The sequence below is a fragment of the Salvelinus sp. IW2-2015 genome, unplaced genomic scaffold (genome assembly GCF_002910315.2).
Source record: "Salvelinus sp. IW2-2015 unplaced genomic scaffold, ASM291031v2 Un_scaffold3083, whole genome shotgun sequence".
In the NCBI taxonomy this organism is placed as follows: Eukaryota; Metazoa; Chordata; class Actinopteri; order Salmoniformes; family Salmonidae; genus Salvelinus; species Salvelinus sp. IW2-2015.
Window position 1 is genome coordinate 38,721 of NW_019944374.1, and position 21,240 is coordinate 59,960.

At 39.9% G+C, this 21,240-nt stretch overlaps 1 protein-coding gene across 1 annotated transcript in view; it reads right to left on the minus strand.

The window, feature by feature from the left end:
- Positions 1-21,240, minus strand: part of LOC112075317 (integrin alpha-V) — a 34,080-nt gene that overhangs the window by 11,297 nt on the left and 1,543 nt on the right. The gene's annotated exons all lie outside the window — the stretch shown is intronic.

Genomic DNA, 21,240 nt, shown 5'->3' on the forward strand with positions numbered 1-21,240 from the left:
TGTGGCCCCGCACATTGACTCTTACCGGTAACCCCTGTAATAGCTTCCACATTGACTCTGTACCGGTACCCCTTGTATATAGCTTCCACTTGACTCGCTACCAGTACCCCCATGTATATAGCCTGCCACATTGGACATGTACCGAGTAACCCCTGTATATAGCTTCCACATGACTCTGTACCGGTACTCCCTGTATATATTAGCTCCACATTGACTCTGTTTACGTACCCCTGTAATAGCCTCCACATTTGACTCTGTACCGTACCCCCGTATATAGCTTTCCATTGACTCTGTACCGTACCCCGCTGTATATAGCCTCCAATTGACTCTGTACCGGTACCCCCGTATTATAGCTTCCAACATTGACTCTGTACCGGTAACCCCTTATATAGCTTCCACATCGACTCTGGTACGCCGTACCCCCTGATATAAGCTCCACATTGGACTCTGTACCGTACTCCCTTATTATAGCCTCCACCATTGGACTCTGTACCGGTACCCCCTGTATATAGCCTCCACATTGACTCTGTACCTACCCCCTATATATAGCTCCACATTGACTCAGTACACGTAAACACCCTGTATATAGCGCTCCACCATTGACTCTGTTACCGTACCCCCTGTAGATAAGCCTCCACATTGACTCTACTGGACTCCCTGTATATAGTCTCCACATTGACTCTGTACGTACCCCCTATAATAGCCTCCACATTGACTCTTGTACCGTAACACCCGTTATTAGCCTCCACATTACTCCTTACCGTTAACACCCTATATATAGCCTCCACATTGACTCTGTACCAGTTACCCCCTGATTAGCCTCCACATTAGACTCTGTACCGGTACTCCCTGTATATAGCCCTCCACATTGACTCAAATTACGGTTACCCCAGTATATAGCCCTCCACATTGACTCATGTACGTACCCCCTGTATATAGCCTCCACATTGACTCTGTACCGTACCCCTGTATATAGCCTCCACATTGACTCTTGCTACCGTGTACACCCCTGTATATAGCCTCCACATTGACTCATTACCGGTACCTCCTGTATATAGCTCCACATTGACTCATACCGTACCCCCTGTAGATAAGCCCCACATTGACACTCTGTGGACCTGTACCCCCCTGTATATAGCCTCCACATTGAACTCTGTACCACCCCCCTGTATATAGCCCACATTTGACTCTACCGACTCCTGTTATTAGCCTCCACATTGACTCTGTACGGTACCCTCGTATATAGCCTCCACATTGACTCATGTACCGGTACCCCCTGTATATAGTCTCCACATTGACTCTCGTACCGGTACCCCCTGTATATTAGCCTCCACATTGACTCTGTTACCGGTACACCCTGTATATAGCCTCCACATTCTGTACCGTATATATAGCCCACATTGACTCAGTACCTGTACCCCTGTATATACCTCCACATTGACTCAGTACCTGTACCCCCTGTATATAGCCTCCACATTGACTCATACCTGTACCCCCTCGTATATAGCTCACATTGACTCATACCGGACCCCCTGTATATAGCTCCAACATTGACTCTGTGTACCGGTACCCCCCGTATTAGCCTCCACATTGACTCTGTACCGTACCCCCTGTATATAGCCTCCACATTGACTCTGTACCGGTACCCCCTGTATATAGTCTCCACATTGACTCCTCTACCGTAACACCCTGTATATAGCCTCCACATTTGACTCAGTACCGGTACCCCCTGTATATAGCCTCCACATTGATCCAGTACGTACTCCCTGTATATAGTCTCCACATTGACTCATTACCGCTACCCTCTGTATATAGCCTCCACATTACTCTGTACCGTACTACTGTATATACTCCTCCACCATTGACTCATTACCAACCCCTGTATATAGCCTCCACATTGACTCATTACCGGTACCCCCTTATATAGCCTCCACATTGATTCTCTACCGTACTCCCTGTATATATAGCCTCCACATTGACTCTGTACCGGTACCCTCTGTATATAGCCCCACATTGACTCTGTACCGGTACCCCCTGTATATAGTCCCACATTGACTCTGTACCGGTACCCCCCTTATATAGCCTCCACATGACTCTGTACCGGTACACCTGTATATAGTCTCCACATTGACTCTGTACGGTACCCCCTGTATATAGCCTCCACATTGACTCTGTACCGGTACTCCTGTAGATAGCCTGCTACTGTTATTTATTGCTGATGTTTAATTACTTGTTACTTTTATTTATTTATATATTTTTTTTACTTTACCCCTATTTTTCTTAAAGCATTTGGTTAAAGGCTTGCATTAAGCGTCACTGTAAGGTCTACAACACCTGTTTTTCGGCCACACGGGACATTTTTTATTGATTTTAATTTGATTTAACACCTTATGTAATGGATAACCTAGCCACCACTGTACCGGGTGATGCACAGGAAAGTCATACAGAGTCTGACGGAGAAATGAATAGAGATCTATCAGCTTGACTAATGCAATCCATCGGTTTCATATTTCATTGTCAAAACCCACAAAACTGTTGTATTGTCCTTCCCTTTGGTGTGTCCCACACCCACCACGAGCAGGCAGTGGGAGGACACTCAACACACAGAGGCAAGACTACACTGAGTGTACAAAACATTAGAACACCTGCTCTTTCCATGACATAGACTGACCAGGGGAAAGCTATGATCCCTTATTGATGTCACTTGTTAAATCCACTTCAATCAGTGTAGAATAGAACGGGAGGAGACGGGTAAATCATTATTTTAAAGCCTTGAAACAAAATATTTCAGTGCTTTTGAACGGGGTGTGGTAGTAGGTGCCAGGCACACCGGTTTGTGTGGGTCAAGAACGGCAACGCTGCTGGGTTTTTCCATGCTCAACAGTTTCCGTGTGTGTATCAACAATGGTTCACCACCCAAAGGACATCCAGCCATCTTGACACAACTGTGGGAAGCATTGGAGTCAACATGGGCCAGCATCCCTGTGGAATGCTTTCGACACCTTGTAGAGTCCATGCCCTGACGAACTGAGCTGTTCTGAGGCAAAGGAGGTGCTACTCATATTAGGAAGGTGTTTCTAATGTGTAATTTACACTGAGTGAAGCTGATGAAGATGGTTGGTTAAGTTTCCACCTGACACTGCAGAAAAATCTATTCCAGTTTATATATTCCGATAGACACAGTATGTGTACAGTGCCTGTTAGATATTGGGAGCATCCTGGATGTGCTTTTGTACGTTATCGCTGTAAGAGAACGAGTTAGCTAGCATTCTCTAATATATGTATCGCTGTAAGAGAACGAGTTACTAGCATTCTCTAATAGGATGTTTTCGCTGTAAGACGAGTTAGCTAGCATGCTCTAATAGTATGTTATCGCTGTAGAGAACGAGTTAGCTAGCATTCTCTAATAGTATGTTATCGCTGTAAGAGAACGAAGTTAGCTAGCATGCCATCTAATAGCATGTTTCGCTTAAGAGAATGAGTTAGCTAGAAACAGTAGCTAGCTCTCTATAGTATGTTATCGCTTGTAAGGAAACGAGTTAGCTAGCATTCTCCTAATAGTATGTTATCTCTGTAAGAACGAGTTAGCTAGCATGCTCTAATAGTATTTTATCTCTGTAAGAGAACGAGTATGCTAGCATGTCTCTATTGAGTATGATATTTTCTCGTGTAAGAAACGAGTAGCTAGCATTGCTCCTAATAGTCTATGTATCGCTTAAAGAGAATGAGTTAGCTAGATGCTCTAATATGTATCCTTAAGAGAACGATGTAGCAGCATTCTCTAATAGTATGTTATCGCTGTAAGAAACGAGTTAGCTAGCATTCTCTAATAGTATGTTTATCGCTGTAAGAGAAGCGAGTTAGCTAGCATGCTCTAATAGTATGTTTACGCTGTAAGAGAACGAGTTTAGCTAGCATCTCAATAGTATGTTATCGCTTGTAAGAGAACGATTACTAGCATCTCTAATAGTATGTTATCGCTGTAAGAGAACAAGTTACTAGCATGCTCTAATAGAATGTTATCGCTGTAAGGAACGAGTTAGCTAGCATGCTCTATTGTAGTTTATCGCTGTAAGAGAACGAGTTAGCTAGCATTCTCTAATAGTATGTTATCGCTGTTAAGAACGAGTTAGCTAGCATGCTCTATTAGTATGTTTATCCTGTAAAGAACGAGTTACTACTGCTCTATTAGTATGTTATCTCTGTAAGAGACGATGAGCTAGATTCTCAATAGTATGTTATCGCTGTAAGAGAAGAGTTAGCTAGGCATGCTCTAATAGTCATGTTATCGCTGTAGAAACGAGTTAGCAGCATGCTCTAATAGATATAGTTATCGCTTGTAGAGAACGAGTTAGCTAGCATTCCTCTAATAGTATTTATCGCTGTAAGAACGAGTTAGCTAGCATCTCTAATAGTATGTTATCGCTGTAAGAAACGAGTTAGCTAGCATATCTAACTAGTATGTTATCGCTGTAAGAGAAACGAGTTAGCTAGCATTCTCGTAATAGTATTTACGCTGTAAGAGAACGAGTAGCTAGCATGCTCTAATAGTATGTTATCCTGTAAGAGAACGAGTAGCTAGCATTTCTAATAGTATTATCGCTGTAAGAAACGAGTTAGCTAGCATCTCTAATAGTATGTTATCGCTGTAAGAAACGAGTTAGCTAGCATTTCTCTAATAGTATGTTATCCTGTAGAGAACGAGTTAGCTAGCATCTCTAATAGTATGTTATCGCTGTAAGAGAACGAGTTAGCTAGCATTCTCTAATAGTATGTTATCGCTGTTAAGAGAACGAGTTAGTAGCATGCTCTAATTAGTATGTATCCTGTAGAGAACGAGTTAGCTGAGCATGCTCTAATTAGTATTTATCGCTGAGAGAAGAGTTAGCTAGCATGCTCTAATAGTATATGGTCGCATAGCTCCCCTTGCTAATTCACATATTTCCCTGCTAAAAAAGGATGTATCACGAATCTACAGCCATCAAGTATTATTACTGTTGTCCTGCACATCTAATCTGCTTCCTTTTGTCTAATCGTCAGAAAAACCACCAATCAGCTGAGATCGCTGGCGTGACAGTACTTTGTTAAAAACAACAACGCTAGAGAGTTACAAGTACGATCACATCTGTTACAATCTGGTGCCCGAGACCAGTCTAGTCATCTTCACTGGCCTCTATTTTTATTGACCTCACTGTCTGCTACGACCCCAGTTAAGTCAGCCTGGGGAGGAAGGAACATTAGCTCTGCCTCGGACGCCCCCTCTCTCTGTTCTCCGCTTCACCTCCAGGTCAAAGGGGTTATCATCTCCTATGTAGAAATCTCCTTTCTGGCACTGAGGGAGTCAGAGCAATCAGATTGACAGAAGATTAAGATATGAAATTTCCATAATTTGCTATGCCAAAATTCCTAGGTTTGTCAAGAAAATCCTGTTGAGGATTGCCTCCCTGTTTATGCTCGCCCTGATACGGAATCCTCCAATTAGGATTCAGAAAAACCCTGGGAAGATGTCCTGGATCTTTGTAACTTACTCAGTCAGGACAAGATCTTCTTCTGTCACTGGATAGTTAGAAAGAAAACCTTAATGAAAATTAGACCATCTCACAGATCGCCTGATTCACACTAGATGGCTCAACAGAACATTATGTGCCGGCTGAGATATTCTACATCACTTTGTCTTTGTCCAGACAGTGTTTCAACAACTACGCGTTGGATGTTAAACCAGACCCAAAAACAGCTCGACGTTGGCTAGCTTGATAGAATGAAATGAGCATGAGATCCTGAAGAGGAGTTAACTAACAAGTTGACGAAGCACTCACCTCACTACAGACAGCTTGAGTTCTGGCTTTGCAGTGTTTCATCTCAAGTGTCCAGCTAGGGACAGGGCCTGAAAAAACATTGTCACAAGCAGACAGTTTGTTTACCCAACAAACATGACCCCACCTCTCCTTCTAACATGTACCCCACCTCCTCCTACTAAACCATGTGACCCACCTCTCCTACAACCATGCTGACCCACCTCTGCCTACTAACATGTGGACCCACCTCTCATACTAACCAGGTACCCACCTCTCCACAACCGTGGACCCACCTCTCTACTAACCATGTGACCCACCTCTCCTACTAACCTGTGACCCCACCTCTCCTACTAACCGCTGTAGCCCACCCTCTTCCTACTAACGGTGACCCACTTTCATACTCACCGTGACCACCTGTCCTACTCACCGTGTGTACCACCTCTCCTACTTCACCGGTTGACCCACCTCTCCTACTAACCGTGTGACCCACTCTCCTACTCACCGTGTGACCCACCTCTCCTTACTAACCGTTGGACCCACCTCTCCTACTAACCGTGTTGCCCCACCTCTCCTACTAACCATGTACCCACCCTCTCCTACGTAACCATGTGACCCACCTCTCTACTAACCGTGCTGACCCATCTCTCTCTTTTTTTTCTCCACATTGACTCTGTACCGGTACCCCCTGTATATAGCCTCCACATTGACTCTGTACCGGTACTCCCTGTAGATAGCCTTGCTACTGTTATTTTATTGCTGATGTTTAATTACTTGTTACTTTTATTTTATTTATATATTTTTTTTACTTTACCCCTTATTTTTCTTAAAACTGCATTGTTGGTTAAAGGCTTGCAATTAAGCGTTTCACTGTAAGGTCTACAACACCTGTTGTATTCGGCCACACGGGACATTTTTTATTGATTTTAATTTGATTTAACACCTTATGTAATGGATAACCTAGCCACCACTGTACCGGGTGATGCACAGGAAAGTCATACAGAGTCTGGGACGGAGAAATGAATAGGATCTATCAGCTTGACTAATGCAATCCATCGGTTTCATATTTCATTGTCAAAACCCACAAAACTGTTGTATTGTCCTTCCCTTTGGGGTGTGTCCCACACCCACCACGAGCAGGCAGTGGGAGGACACTCAACACACAGAGGCAAGACTACACTGAGTGTACAAAACATTAGGAACACCTGCTCTTTCCATGACATAGACTGACCAGGGGAARGCTATGATCCCTTATTGATGTCACTTGTTAAATCCACTTCAATCAGTGTAGAATAGAAGGGGAGGAGACAGGTTAAATCATTATATTTAAACCTTGAAACAAAATATTTCAGTGCCGTTGAACGGGGTGTGGTAGTAGGTGCCAGGCACACCGGTTTGTGTGTGTCAAGAACGGCAACGTTGCTGGGTTTTTCCATGCTCAACAGTTTCCTGTGTGTGTATCAAGAATGGTTCACCACCCAAAGGACATCCAGMCATCTTGACACAACTGTGGGAAGCATTGTAGTCAACATGGGCCAGCATCCCTGTGGAACGCTTTCGACACCTTGTAGAGTCCATGGACCTGACGAATTGAGGCTGTTCTGAGGGCAAAAGGGGATGCTACTCAGTATTAGGAAGGTGTTTCTAATGTGTAATTTACACTGAGTGAAGTAGCTACGCATTCCTATAGTATGTTATCGCTCTGTAGAGAACAGTTTAGCTTAGCATTTCTCTTATAGTATATCGCTGTAAGAGAACGAGTTTAGCTAGCATTCTCTAAATAGTATGTTATCGCTGTAAGAGAACGAGTTAGCTAGCATGCTCTAATAGTATGTTATCGCTGTAAGAGAGAACGAGTTAGCTAGCATTCTAATTAGTATGTTATCGCTGAGAGAACGAGTTTAGCTAGCATGCTCTAATAGATATGTTATCGCTGTAAGAGAACGAGTTAGCTAGCATGCTCATAGTATGTTATCGCTGTAAGAGACGAGTTAGCTAGCATTCTCTAATAGTATTGTTATCGCTGTTAAGAGAACGGTTAGCTAGCATTCATCTATAGTATGTTATCGCCTGTAAGAGAACGAGTTAGCTAGCATGCTCTAATAGTATGTTATCGCTGTAAGAGAACGAGTTAGCTAGCATATGCTCTAATAGTGATATTATCGCTGTAAGAGAACAGTTAGCTAGCATTCTCTAATAGTATGTTATCGCTGTAAGAGAACGAGTTAGCAGCATGCTCTAATAGTTATGTTATCGCTGTAAGAGAACGAGTTAGCTAGCATTCTGTATAGTATGTTATCGCTGTAAGAAGAACGAGTTAGCTAGCTTCTCTAATTAGTGTGTTATCGCTGTAAGAACGAGTTAGCTGAGCTCTCTAATAGTATGTTATCGCTGTAAGAGAACGAGTTAGCTAGCATCTCTAATAGTATGTTATCGCTGTAAGAGAACGAGTTAGCTAGCATTCTCTAATAGTATGTTATCCGCTGTAAGAGAACGAGTTAGCTAGCATGCTCTAATAGTATGTTATCGCTGTAAGAGAACGAGTTAGCTAGCATGCTCTAATAGTATGTTATCGCTGTAAGAGAAGAGTTAGCTAGCATGCTCTAATAGTATGTTATCGCTGTAAGAGAACGAGTTAGCTAGCATGCTCTAATATATGTTATCGCTGTAAGAGAACGAGTTAGCTAGCATTCTCTAATAGTATGTTATCGCTGTAAGAGAACGAGTTAGCTAGCATTGCTCTAATAGTATGTTATCGGCTGTAAGAGAACGAGTTAGCTAGCATGCTCTAATAGTATGTTATCGCTGTAAGAGAACGAGTTAGCTAGCATTCTCTAATAGTATGTTATCGCTGTAGAGAACGAGTTAGCTAGCATGCTCTAATTAGTATGTTATCGCTGTAAGAGAACGAGTTAGCTAGCATTCTCTATAGTATGTTATCGCTGTAAGAGAACGAGTTAGCTAGCATTCTCTAATAGTATGTTATCGCTGTAAGAGAACGAGTTAGCTAGCATTCTCTAATAGTATGTTTATCGCTGTAAGAACGAGTTAGCTAGCATTCTCTAATAGTATGTTATCGCTGTAAGAGAACGAGTTAGCTAGCATTCTCTAATAGTATGTTATCGCTTGTAAGAGAACGAGTTAGGCTAGCATCTCTAATAGTACGTTTATCGCTGTAAGAGAACGAGTTAGCTAGCATTCTGCTAATTAGTTACGTTATCGCTGTAGAGAACGAGTTAGCTAGCATTCTCTAATAGTATGTTATTCGCTGTAAGAGAACGAGTTAGCTAGCATTTCTATAGTATGTTATCGCTGTAAGAGAACGAGTTAGCTAGCATGCTCTAATAGTATGTTATCGCTGTAAGAGAACGAGTTAGCTAGCATGCTCTAATAGTATGTTATCGCTGTAAGAGAACGAGTTAGTAGCATTCTCTATGTATGTTTATCGCTGTAAGAGAACGAGTTAGCTAGCATTCTCTAATAGTATGTTATCGCTGTAAGAAACGAGTTAGCTAGCATTATTCTAATAGTATGTTATCGCTGTAGAGAACGAGTTAGCTAGCATGCTCAATAGTTTGTTATCGCTGTAAGAGAAAAGTTAGCTATAGCATGCTCTAATAGTTATGTTATCGCTGAAGAGAACGAGTTAGCAGCTCTCTAATAGTATGTTATCGCTGTAAGAGAACGAGTTAGCTAAGCATCTCTAATAGTATGTTTATCGCTGTAAGAGAACGTAGTTAAGCTAGCATGCTCTAATAGTACGTTATCTGCTGTAAGAGAACAGTTATGCTAGCATCTCTAATAGTACGTTTATCGCTGGTAAGAGAACAGTTAGCTAGCATTCTCTAATAGTATGTTATAGCTGTAAGAGAACAGTTAGCTGAGCATGCCTCTAATAGTATGTTATCGCTGTAATAGAGAACGAGTTAGCTGAGATTCTTAATAGTACGTTATCGCTGTAAGAGAACGAGTTAGCTAGCATTCTCTTAATAGTATGTTATCGCTGTAAGAGAAACGAGTTAGCTAGCATTATCTAATAGTATGTTATCGCTGTAAGAGAACGAGTTAGCTAGCATGCTCTAATAGTATGTTATCGCTGTAAGAACAGTTAGCTAGCATTGCTCTAATAGTATGTTATCGCTGTAAGAGAACGAGTTAAGCTAGCATTCTGTAATACTTGTATGTTATCGCTGTTAAGAGAACGAGTTAGCTAGCATTGCTCTAATAGTACGTTTATCGCTGTAAGAGAACGAGTTAGCTGCATTCTCTAATAGTATGTTATCGCTGTAAGAGAACGAGTTAGCTGCATGCTCTAATAGTATGTATCGCTGTAAGAGAACGAGTTAGCTAGCATTCTTCTAATAGTATGTTTATCGCTGTAAGAGAACGCTGTTAGCTAGCATGCTCTAATAGTATGTTATCGCTGTAAGAGACGTGTAGCTAGCATCTCTAATAGTATGTTATCGCTGTAAGAGAACGAGTTAGCTAGCATTCTCTAATAGTATGTTATCGCTGAAGAGAACGAGTTAGCTAGCATCTCTAATAGTAATGTTTATCCTTGTTAAGAGAACGAGTTTAGCTAGCATGCTCTAATAGTATGTTATCGCTGTAAGAGAACGAGTTAGCTAGCATTACTCTAATAGTATGTTATCGCTGTAAGAGAACGAGTTAGCTAGCATGCTCTAATAGTATAGTTATCGCTGTAAGAGAACGAGTTTAGCTAGCATGCTTCTAATAGTATTGTTAATCGCTGTAAGAGAACGAGTTAGCTAGCATTCTCTAATAGTATGTTTATCGCTGTAAGAGAACGAGTTAGCTAGCATTCTCTAATAGTATGTTATCGCTGTTTAGAGAACGAGTTAGCTAGGCATTTCTTAATTGTATGTTATCGCTGTAAGAGAACGAGTTTAGCTAGCATGCTCTAATAGTATGTTATCGCTGTAAGAGAACGAGTAGCTAGCAATCTAATAGTATGTTATCGCTGTTAGAGAACGAGTTAGCTTAGCATGCTCTAATAGTATTGTTATCGCTGTAAGAGAACAGAGTTAGCTAGCATCTCTAATAGTATGTTTATTCGCTGTAAGAGAACGAGTTAGCTAGCATTCTCTAATAGTATGTTATCGCTGTAAGAGAACGAGTTAGCTAGCATCTCTAATAGTATGTTATCGCTGTAAGAGAACGAGGTTAGCTAGCCATTCTCTAATAGTATGTTATCGCTGTATAGAGAACGAGTTAGCTAGCATGCTCTAATAGTATTGTTATCGCTGTATAAGAGAAACGAGTTAGCTAGCATGCTCTAATAGTTATGTTTATCGCTGTAGAAAGAAACGAGTTAGCTAGCATTCGTCTTAATAGTATGTTATCGCTGTAAGAGAACGAGTTAGCTAGCATTCTCTAATAGTATGTTATCGCTGTAAGAGAACGAGGTTAGCTAGCATTCTCTAATATAGTATTAGTTATCGCTGTAAGGGAACGAGTTAGCTAGCATTATCTAATAGTATGTTATCGCTGTAAGAGAACGAGTTAGCTAGCATTGCTCTAATAGTATGTTATCGCTGTAAGAGAACGAGTTAGCTAGCATGCTTCTAATAGTATGTTATCGCAGTAAAGAACGAGTTAGCTAGCATTTCTACATAGTATGTTATCGCTGTAAGAGAACGAGTTAGCTAGCATTCTCTATAGTATGTTATCAGCTGTAAGAGAACGAGTTTAGCTAGCATTATCTTAATAGTATGTTTATTCGCTGATAAGAGAACGAGTTAGCTAGCATGCTCTAATAGTACGTTATCGCTGTAAGAGAACGAGTTAGCTAGCATGCTCTATAGTATGTTATCGCTGTAAGAGAACGAGTTAGCTAGCATGCTCTTATAGTATGTTATCGCTGTAAGAGAAACGAGTTAGCTAGCATTCTCAATAGTATGTTATCGCTGTAAGAGAACGAGTTAAGCTAGCATTCCTCTAATTCAGTATGTTATCGCTTGTAAGAGAACGAGTTAGCTAGCATGCTCTCTAATAGTACGTTATCGCTGTAAAGAGACGAGTTAGCTAGCAATGCATCTAATCAGTTATGTTATCCGCTGTAAGAGCAACGAGTTAGGCTAGCATGCCTCTAATAGCATGTTATCAGCTGTAAGAGAACGAGTTATCTAGAATTCTGTAATAGTACGTATGCTACGTAGTGCAGAACGAGTTAGCTAGCATTGCTCTATAATAGTTATGGCTTAGACGATTGCTGCATCTAATATGTATTTATCGGAAAGAAGACTTAGCTGTGCTCCTAGAGTTATCGCGTGAGCAGTTTAATCTCTAATAGTATGTTATCGCTGTAAGAGAAGACTGTTAGCTAGCATTGCTCAATAGTATGTTATCGCCTGTAAGACAACGACGTCAGCTAAGGCATGCTCTAATAGTATGTTTATGCTGCTAAGAGAACGGTTAGCTAGCATTCTTATATTATGTTATCTTTATCGCCTGTAAGAAGAACGAGTTAGCTAGCATGCTCTAATAGTATGTTATCGCTGTAAGAGACGAGTTAGCTAGCATTCTCTAATAGATATATCGCTGTAAGAGAACGAGTTAGCTAGCATGCTCTAATGTATGTTATCGCTGTAAGAGAACGAGTTAGCTAGCATTCTCTAATAGTATGTTATCGCTGTAAGAGAACCGTTAGCTAGCATCTCTAATAGTACGTTATCGCTGTAAGAGAAACGAGTTACTAAGCATTCTCTAATAGTACTGTATGCGCTTAAGAGAACGAGTTAGCTAGCATCTCTAATAGTTGTTATCGCTGTTAGAGAACGAGTTAGCTTAGCATGCTCTAATAGTATGTTATCGCTGTAAAGAACGAGTTAGCTAGCATGCTCTAATAGTATGTTATCGCTGTAAGAGAACGAGTTAGCTAGCATGCTCAATAGTATGTTATCGCTGTAAGGAGAACGAGTTAGCTAGCATGCTCTAATAGATGTTATCGCTGTAAGAGAAGAGTTAGCTAGCTATGCTCTAATAGTATGTTATCGCTGTAAGAGAACGAGTAGCTAGCATTCTCTAATAGTATGTTATCCTGTAAAGAAACGAGTTAGCTAGCATGCTCTAATAGTATGTTATCGCTGTAAGAGAACGGTTAGCTAGCATGCTCTAATAGTATGTTATCGCTGTAAGAGAACGAGTTAGCTAGCATTCTCTAATAGTATGTTATCGCTGTAGAGAACGAGTTAGCTAGCATGCTCTAATAGTATTGTATCGCTGTAAGAGAACGAGTTAGCTAGCATTCTCTAATAGTATGTATCGCTGTAAGAGAACGAGTTAGCTAGCATGCTCTAATAGTTTGTTATCGCTGTAATGAGAACGAGTTTAGCTAGCATTTCTTAATAGTAGTTTATCGCTGTAAGAGAACGAGTTAGCTAGCATTCTCTAATAGTATGTTATCGCTGTAAGAGAAACGAGTTAGCTAGCATTCTCTAATAGTATGTTATCGCTGTAAAGGAGAACGAGTTAGCTAGCATTCTCTAATGTATGTTATCCTGTAAGAGAAACGAGTTAGCTAGCATTATTCTAATAGTATGTTTATCGCTGTAGAGAACGAGTTAGCTAGCATGCTAATAGTATGTTATCGCTGTAAGAGAGACGGGTTAGCTAGCATTTGCTCTAATAGTATGTTATCGCTGTAAGAACGAGTTAGCTAGCATCTCTAATAGTATGTTATCGCTGTAAGAGAACGAGTTAGCTAGCATGCTCTATAAGATGTATCGCTGTAAGAGAAACGGTTAGCTAGCATTCTCTAATAGTATGTTATCGCTGTAAGAGAACGAGTTAGCTAGCATGCTCTAATAGTATGTTATCGCTGTAAGAGAACGAGTTAGCTAGCATGCTCTAATAGTATGTTATCGCTGTAAGAGAACGAGTTAGCTAGCATTCTCTAATAGTATGTTATCGCTGTAAGAGAACGAGTAGCTAGCATCTCTAATAGTATGTTATCGCTGTAAGAGAACGAGTTAGCTACCATTCTCTAATAGTATGTTATCGCTGTAAGAGAACGGAGTTAGCTAAGCAATCTCTAATAGTATGTTATCGCTTGTAAGAGAACGAGGTTAGCTAGCTTCTCTAATAGTATGTTATCGCTGTTAAGAGAACGAGTTAGCTAGCATTCTCGAATAGTATGTTTATCGCTGTAAGAGGAACGAGTTAGCTAGCATTCTCTAATATAGTATGTTTCGCTGTAAGAGAAACGAGTTTAGCTTAGATTGCTCTATAGTACGTTTATCGCTGTAAGAGAACGATGTTAGCTAGCATGCTCTTAATAGTTACGTATATCGCTGTAAGAGAACGAGTTTAGCTAGCATTCTTTCTAATAGTATGTTATCGCTTGTAAAGAGAACGAGTTGCTAGCATTCTATTAGTATGTTATCGCTGTAAGAGAACGAGTAAGCTAGCATGCTCTAATAGTATTGTTATCGCTGTAAGAGTATACGGAAGTTAGCTAGCATGCTCTAATAGCATGTTATCGCTGTAAGAGAACGAGTTAGCTAGCATTCTATAATAGTATGTTATCGCTGTAAGAGAACGAGTTAGCTAGCATTCTCTAATAGTATGTTATCGCTGTAAGAGAACGAGTTTAGCTAGCATTTCTAATAGATGTTATCGCTGTAAGAGAACGAGTTAGTAGCATGCTCTAATAGTATGTTTATCGCTGTAAAGAAACGAGTTAGCTAGCATTCTCTTAATAGTATGTATCGCTGTAAGAGAACGATGTATGCTAGCATTCTCTAATAGTAGTTATCGCCTGTAAGAGAACGGTTAGCTAGCATCTCTAATAGTATTGTATCGCCTGTAAGAGAACGAGTTAGCTAGCATGCTCTAATAGTTACGTTATCGCTGTAAGAGAACGAGTTAGCTAGCATTCTCTAATAGTTAGTTATCGCTTGTAAGAGGAACGAGTTAGCTAAGCATTCTCTAATAGTATGTTTATCGCTGTAAGAGAACGAGTTAGCTAGCATCTCTAATAGTATGTTATCGTGTAGAGATACGAGTTAGCTTGCATTTGTAATAGTACGTACGCTGTAAGAGAACGAGTTAGCTAGCATTCTCTAATAGTATGTTATCGGCTGTTAAGAGAACGAGTTAGCAGCATTATCTAATAGTATGTTATCGCTGTAGAGAACGAGTTAGCTAGCATAGCTCTAATAGTATTGTTATCGCTGTAAGAAACGAGTTAGCTAGGCATCTCTGTAATAGTATTGTTTATCGCTGATAAGAAACGAGTTAGCTAGCATTCTTGTAATAGTATGTTATCGCTGTAAGAGGAACGATTAGCTAGCATTGCTCAATAGTACGTTATCGCTGTAAGAGAACGAGTTAGCTAGCATTCTCTATAGTATGTTATCGCTGTAAGAGAACGAGTTAGCTAGCATGCTTTCTAATAGTATGTATCGCTGTAAGAGAACGAGTTAGCTAGCATTCTCTAATAGTATGTTATCGCTTGTAAGAGAACCTGTATAGCTAGCATGCTCTAATAGTATGTTATCGCTGTAGAAGAACGTGTTAGCTAGCATGCTCTAATTAGTATGTTATCGCTGTAAGAGAACGAGTTAGCTAGCATTCTCTAATAGTATGTTACGCTGTAAGAGAACGAGTTTAGCTAGCATCTCTAATAGTATGTTATCTCTGTAAGAGAACGAGTTAGCTAGCATGCTCTAATAGTATGTTATCGCTGTAGAGAACGAGTTAGCTAGGCATTTCTCTAATAGTATGTTTATCGCTGTAAGAGAACGAGTTTAGCTGCATTGCTCTAATAGTATGTTATTCGCTGTAAGAGAACGAGTTAGCTTAGCATGCTCTAATAGATGTTATGCTGTAAGAGAAGAGTTAGTAGCATTCTCAATATGTTATCGCTGTAAAGAGAACGAGTTAGCTAGCATTCTCTAATAGTATGTTATCGCTTGTAAGAGAACGAGTTTAGCTATCATTATCTAATAGTTATGTTATCGCTGTAAGAGAACGAGTTAGCTAGCATGCTCTAATAGTATGTTATCGTGTAAGAAGAAACGAGTTAGCTAGCATTATCTAATAGTATGTTATCGCTGTAAGAGAACGAGTTAGCTAGCATGCTCTAATAGTATGTTATCGCTGTAAGAGAACATAGTTAGCTAGGCATGCTCTAATAGTATGTTATCGCTGTAATGAGAACGAGTTAGGCTAGACATGCGTCTAATAGATATGTTATCGCTGTAGAGAACGATGTTAGGCTAGCATGCTCTAAAATAGTATGTTTCGCTGTAAGAGAACGAGTTAGCTAGCATTCTCTAATAGTATGTTATCGCTTAAGAGAACGAGTTAGCTAGCATGCTCTAATAGTATGTTATCGCTGTTAAGAGAGAACGAGTTAGCTAGCATGCTCTAAGATGTATGTTATCGCTGTAAGAGAACGGAGTTAGCTAGCATTCTCTAATAGTATGTTATCGCTGTAAGAGAACGAGTTAGCTAGCATTGCTCTAATAGTTATTGTTATCGCTGTAAGAGAACGAGTTAGCTAGCATTCTCTAATAGTATGTTATCGCTGTAGAGAACGAGTTAGCTAGCATGCTCTAATAGTATGTTATCGCTGTAAGAGAACGAGTTAGCTAGCATTCTCTAATTAGTATGTTATCGCTGGTAAGAGAACGAGTTAGCTAGCATTCTCTAATAGTATGTTATCGCTGTAAGGAACGAGTTAGCTAGCATTTCTCTAATAGTATGTTATCGCTGATAAGAGAACGAGTTAGCTAAGCATGCTCTAATGTACGTTATCGCTGTAAGAAGAACGAGTTAGGCTAGCATTCTGTAATTAGTACGTTTATCGCTGTAAGAGAACGAGTTAGCCTAGCTCTTCTAATAGTATGTTATCGCTAAGAGAACGAGTTAAAGGCATGCATTATCTTAATAGTATGTTATCGCTGTAACGAGAACGAGTTAGCTAGGCATTGCTCTAATAGTATGTTATCGCTGTAAAGAACGAGTTAGCTAGCCATGCTCTAATAGATATGTTAGCCGTAAAGAAACGGAGTTAGCTAGCATTCTCTTAATAGTAGTTAGTCGCTGTAAGAGACGAGTGTAGCTAGCATTCTCTAATTAGTATGTTTATCGCTGATCAAGAGAACGAGTTAGCTAGCATTATCTAATAGTAATGTTATCGCTGTAAGAGAACGGAGTTAGCTAGCATGCTCTATAGTATGTTGTATCGCTGTAAGAGAACGAGTTACTAGTCATGCTCTTAATAGTATGTTATCGCTGTAAGAGAACGAGTTAGCTAGCATTCTCTAATAGTTATTATCGCTGTAAGAGAACGAGTTAGCTAGCATTCTCTAATAGTATGTTATCGCTGGTAAGAGAACGATTAGCTAGCATGCTCTAATAGTTACGTTATCGCTGTAAGAGAACGAGTTAGCTAGGCATGCTCTAATAGTACGTTATCGCTGTAAGAACCGAGATTAGCTAGCATTTCTCTAATAGTATGTTATCGCTGTTAAGAAACGAGTTAGCTAGCATGCTCGGTTAGTATGTCGTTTCGCTGTTAGAGAACGAGTTAGCTAGCATTCTGTAATAGTACGTTATCGCTGTAGAGAACGAGTTAGCTAGCATTCTCTAATAGTATTGTTATCGCTGTAAGAGAACGAGTTAGCTAGCATTATCTAATTTAGTATGTATCGCTGTAAGAGAACGAGTTAGCTAGCATGCTCTAATGTATGTTATCGCTGTTATAAGACACGAGTTAGCTAGCATGCTCTAATAGTATGTTATCGCTGTAAGAGAACGAGTTAGCTAGCATTCTTGTAATAGTATGTTATCCTGTGTAAGAGAACGAGTTAGCTTAGCATGCTCTAATAGGTACGTTATCGCTTAAGAGAACGAGTTAGCTAGCATTTCTCTAATAGTATGTTATCGCTGTAGAGAACGAGTTAGCTAGCATGCTCTAATAGTATGTTATCGCTGTAAGAGAACGAGTTAGCTAGCATTCTCTAATAGTATGTTATCGCTGTAAGAGAACCGTTAGCTAGCATGCTCTAATAGTATCGTTATCGCTGTAAGAGAACGAGTTAGCTAGCATTCTCTAATAGTAGTTACCTGTTATAGAGAACGAGTTAGCTAGCATTCTCTAATAGTATTGTTATCGCTGTAGAGAACGAGGTAGCTAGCATGCTCTAATTAGTATGTTATCGCTGTAAGAGAACGAGTTAGCTAGCATGCTCTAATAGTATGTTATCGCTGTAAGAGAACGAGTTAGCTAGCATCTCTAATAGTATGTTATCGCTGTTAAGAGAACGAGTTAGCTAGCATGCTCTAATAGTAGTTATCGCGTGTAAGAGAACGAGTTAGCTAGCATGCTCTAATAGTATGTTATCGCTGTAAGAGAACGAGTTTAGCTAGCATTCTCTAAGTATGTTATCGCTGTAAGAGAACGAGTTAGCTAGCATGCTCTAATATATGTTATCGCTGAAGAGAACGAGTAGCTAGCATCTCAATAGTATGTTATCGCTGTAGAGAACGAGTTAGCTAGCATTCTCTAATAGTATGTTATCGCTGTAAGAGAACGAGTTAGCTAGCATTCTCTAATAGTATGTTATCGCTGTAAGAGAACGAGTTAGCTAGCATTCTCTAATAGATGTTATCGCTGTAAGAGAACGAGTTAGCTAGCATGCTCTAATAGTATGTTATCGCTGTAAGAGAACGAGTTAGCTAGCATTCTCTAATAGTATGTTATCGCTAAGAGAACGAGTTAGCTAGCATTCTCTAATAGTATGTTATCGCTGTAAGAGAACGAGTTTAGCTAGCATTCTCTAATAGTATGTTATCGCTTAAGAGAACGAGTTAGCTAGCATGCTCTGTAATGTACGTTATCGCTGTAAGAGAACGAGTTAGCTAGCATTCTTAATAGTAGTTATCGCTGTAAAGAAACGAGTTAGCTAGCATCTCTAATAGTATGTTATCGCTGTAAGAGAACGAGTTAGCTAGCATTTCTAATAGTATGTTATCGCTGTAAGAGAACGAGTTAGCTAGCATTGCTCTAATAGTATGTTATCGCTGTAAGAGAACGAGTTAGCGAGCATGCTCTAATAGTATGTTATCGCTGTAAGAGAACGAGTTAGCTAGCATCTCTAATAGTATGTTATCGCTGTAAGAGAACGAGTTAGCTAGCATTCTCTAATAGTATGTTATCGCTGTAAGAGAACGATTAGCTAGCATGCTTCTAATAGTATGTTATCGCTGTAAGAGAACGAGTTAGCTTAGCATGCTCTAATAGTATGTTATCGCTGTAAGAGAACGAGTTAGCTAGCATTGCTCTAATAGTATGTTATCGCTGTAAGAGAACGAGTTAGCTAGCATTCTCTAATAGTATGTTTATCGCTGTAAGAGAACGAGTTAGCTAGCATTCTCTAATAGTATGTTATCGCTGTAAGAGAACGAGTTAGCTAGCATGCTCTAATAGTTACGTTATCGCTGTAAGAGAACGAGTTAGCTAGCATGCTCGTAATAGTATCGTTTATCGCTTGTAAGGAGAACGAGTTAGCTAGCATTCTCTAATAGTATGTTATCGCTTGTAAGAGAACGATTAGCTAGCATGCTCTAATAGTATGTTATCGCTGTAAGAGAAACGAGTTAGCTACATTCTGTAATAGTACGTTATCGCTGTAAGAGAACGAGTTAGCTAGCATTCTCTAATAGTATGTTATCGCTGTAAGAGAACGAGTAGCTAGCATTATCTAATAGTATGTTATCGCTTGTAAGAGAACGAGTTAGCTAGCTGCTCTAATAGTAATGTTATCGCTGTAAGAACAACGGTTAGCTAGCATGCTCTAATAGTATGTTATCGCTGTAAGAGAACGGAGTTAGCTAGCATTCTGTAATAGTATGTTATCGCTGTAAGAGAACGAGTTAGCTAGCATGCTCTAATAGTACGTTATCGCTGTAAGAGAACGAGTTAGCTAGCATTCTCTAATAGTATGTTATCGCTGAGAGAACGAGTTAGCTAGCATGCTCTAATAGTATGTTATCGCTGTAAGAGAACGAGTTAGCTAGCATTCTCTAATAGTATGTTATCGCTGTAAGAGAACTGTTAGCTAGCATGCTCTAATAGTATGTTATCGCTGTAAGAGAACGTGTTAGCTAAGCATGCTCTAATAGTATGTTATCGCCTGTAAGAGAACGAGTTAGCTAGCATTCTCTAATAGTATGTTATCGCTGTAAGAGAACGAGTTAGCTAGGCATTCTCTAATAGTATGTTATCGCTGTAAGAGAACGAGTTAGCTAGCATGCTCTAATAGTATGTTATCGCTGTAAGAGGACGAGTTAGCTAGCATTATCTAATAGTATGTTATCGCTGTAAGAGAACGAGTTAGCAGCATGCTCTAAATAGTATGTTATCGCTTGTAAGAGAACGAGTTAGCTAGCATGCTCTAATAGTATGTTATCGCTGTAAGAGAACGAGTTAGCTAGCATTCTCTAATAGTATGTTATCGCTGTAAGAGAACGAGTTAGCTAGCATTCTCTAATAGTATGTTATCGCTGTAAGAGAACGGAGTTAGCTAGCATGCTCTAATAGTATGTTATCGCTGTAAGAGAACGAGTTAGCTAGCAATGCTTCTAATAGTACGTTATCGCTGGTAAGAGAACGAGTTAGCTTAGCATTTCTCTAATAGTATGTTATCGCTGTAAGAGAACGAGTTAGCTAGCATGCTCTAATAGTATGTTATCGCTGTAAGAGAACGAGTTAGCTAGCATTCTTAAATAAGTACGTTATCGCTGTAAGAGAACGAGTTAGCTAGCATGTCTCTAATAGTATGTTATCGCTGTAGAGAACGAGGTTAGCTAGCATGCTCTAATAGTATGTTATCGCTGGTTAGAGAACGAGTTAGCTAGCATTCTCTAATAGTATGTTATCGCTGTAAGAGAACGAGTTAGCTAGCATGCTCTAATAGTATGTTATCGCGTAAGATAACAGTTAGCTAGCATGCTCTAATAGTATGTGATCGCTCGTAAGAGAACGAGTTAGCTAGCATTCCTCTAATAGTATGTTATCGCTGTAAGAGAACGAGTTAGCTAGCATGCTCTAATAGATGTTATCGCTGTAAGAGAACGAGTTAGCTAGCTTCTCTAATAGTATGTTATCGCTGTAAGAGAACGAGTTAGCTAGCATGCTCTAATAGTATGTTATCGCTGTAAGAGAACGAGTTAGCTAGCATTCTCTAATAGTATGTTATCGCTGTAAGAAACGAGTTAGCTAGCATCTCTAATAGTATGTTATCGCTGTAAGAGAACGAGTTAGCTAGCATTCTCTAATAGTATGTTATCGCTGTAAGAGAACGAGTTAGCTAGCATGCTCTAATAGTATGTTATCGCCTGTAAGAGAACGAGTTAGCTAGCATTCTGTAATAGTATGTTATCGCTGTAGAGAACGAGTTAGCTAGCAGCTCTATTT